Source organism: Meleagris gallopavo, chromosome 1 (assembly GCF_000146605.3).
Source record: "Meleagris gallopavo isolate NT-WF06-2002-E0010 breed Aviagen turkey brand Nicholas breeding stock chromosome 1, Turkey_5.1, whole genome shotgun sequence".
Classification (NCBI taxonomy): domain Eukaryota; kingdom Metazoa; phylum Chordata; class Aves; order Galliformes; family Phasianidae; genus Meleagris; species Meleagris gallopavo.
Window position 1 is genome coordinate 451,501 of NC_015011.2, and position 2,151 is coordinate 453,651.

Below are 2,151 nucleotides of genomic sequence, written 5' to 3' on the forward strand. Positions count from 1 at the left end.
TCTATGATCTTTCAGGACCTTTCCAACCCCAATCTCTCTGTGCTTCTATGATCTTTCAGGACCTTTCCAACCCCAATCTCTCTGTGCTTCTATGATCTTTTGGGACCTTTCCAACCCCAATCTCTCTGTGCTTCTATGATCTTTCAGGACCTTTCCAACGCAACCCACTCTGCGCTTCTATGATCTTTGAGGACCCTTCCAACCCAACTCATCCCATGTTTCTATAATTCCATGATCTCTATGGTCCCTTCCAACCCTATTCTGTGATTCTGTGATTGATTCTGTGATTCCAATCCCTTGTTGGTGCCAGTTTCGAGCATTTGGTCCTGTTGCACCCCAAGACTCCCTTTGAGCTGCCCCATAATTTCTCCTTATCACCATGAGGCCATCGTGTCCTCATTCGATGGCTCTATCACCTTTAAGGACCTTTCCAAACCATTCTGTGCTTCTATGATTCTAAGGACCTTTCCAACCCAACCCGTTACGTAATTCTATCATTTTTAAGGACCTTTCCAACCCACTTTATGCTTCTATGATCTTTGAGGACTCTTCCAACCTATTCTGTGCTTCAGTGATCAGCTGGATCAATGATCCAACCCAACCCTTCCAAACACAGCCTTGCATCTCCATACGCAGCTGAATCTGTCGACAAATGAAGTCTGACTTTGACCCCAGGCTGGTCAAACTGTGTTTTTAGAGCTTTTCCACTGAAATTTGCCCAGATTCAGCCCCAAAAGCCCAAATCCAGAGAAAAGGGCGTTCGGAACAGAAGGATGAGCGTTACCTTCAACGCACTGACCAACCTCCAAGCAAAGAGAGCTGGCCAAGGCGGTGACAGAGGAGCTCCATGATGGACACAAAAACATTTTCCAACCTCGGCCAAAACATCAAGAAATGACAGAGGGAGGAAAATACAACCATGGGGAGAGGTCTGGAGTAGAGATCCGAAGACACATTACCTCCAAAGCAACGGCCCCGTCCCTCCCTCTGCTCCTGGAGACCACTTAGCATTAACCCTCATGGGAAGATGGGTCATGTGCCAAATTTCCACGAAGAGGAGTTGTGTTTTGGGTGGGTTTGTTTTTTTTTTGCCACTATCCGATGTGAGATTCGCTGTTGTGGTGTAACTCAATGGTGGTTGGGCTCTCTGTCTCCCCGCGAAGCCCCGAAAGCAAATCCTCTCTGCTTTGTGCTAATTGAAGAAAACACCCAGCAAGCAGCTCATAAACATGGTGTCAGCTCGCATTACGCGAAATTAAAATTCTCGGCCCCCTCCAACACCGGGAATTCCTAAAGAGGTCGGTTTTAATATTGCTTGAATCCGTTTAAGTCGAGGTAATATTGTTTGGGTTGCCATAGGAACAAAACACATCTCTGTCGGCAGCGGCGGGTTCTGAACGGGCTGGGAGTGCTGCTAGGAGGGATGGACAGCCCAAAAATGGGGCAGAATCCCCGTTTTATGGGGGGGGGGAAAAAAAAGTATATTTAAGAGTTGGGATGCGCTGATAGAAAGGAGACCGCATCCCATCATTTTTGGGGATCCAATCACCTCCTTTTTGTTTTATTTTTACTTTTTTTTACCCGTAAGATCGCAATTTTTGAGTGGGTCTCTCCACTCCCACCCCCTGACCAGCATTATTTCATCGTTATTAAGGTTTCCCTTTGGGAGCTCTCAACTTTTATCTCGGAGGATGCTTGGGAGCCATCCACAGGCACATGACCCCCAAGGAATCCCTTCTGCACGTTACAGAATTGGGTTTGCTTGCTTGGGAAAGGCTCTCCTGGATGGGAAAAAGAAGTGCCAGAAGGAAAGCGCCTATGGGTGCACAACGGGGATGTCTTTGGGGACTGCAAAGAGCAGCAAGAAAGCAGGAAAAAAAACAAACCAAAACAAAAAAACCTCAAAAAATACCCCCAAAAAACCAACCTTCCCCTTTCTGTTTTCTGACACCAACGGCTCGGTGCCTGGGGAACGGCTCTGGGTTTTTTTTCACCTCTTTGCAGATCTTTCCTGGGCTGCATGGGGCAGATTCTGCCCCCCTCTTCCCCCCCGCTGATCGTCCCCGTTGCAGTGCAGGAGACCCTGACCCAGGGAAAGGCAATTTGGATGGCATCGATGGGATTAAAAGGTGTTAATGAAGCGAGGAATAA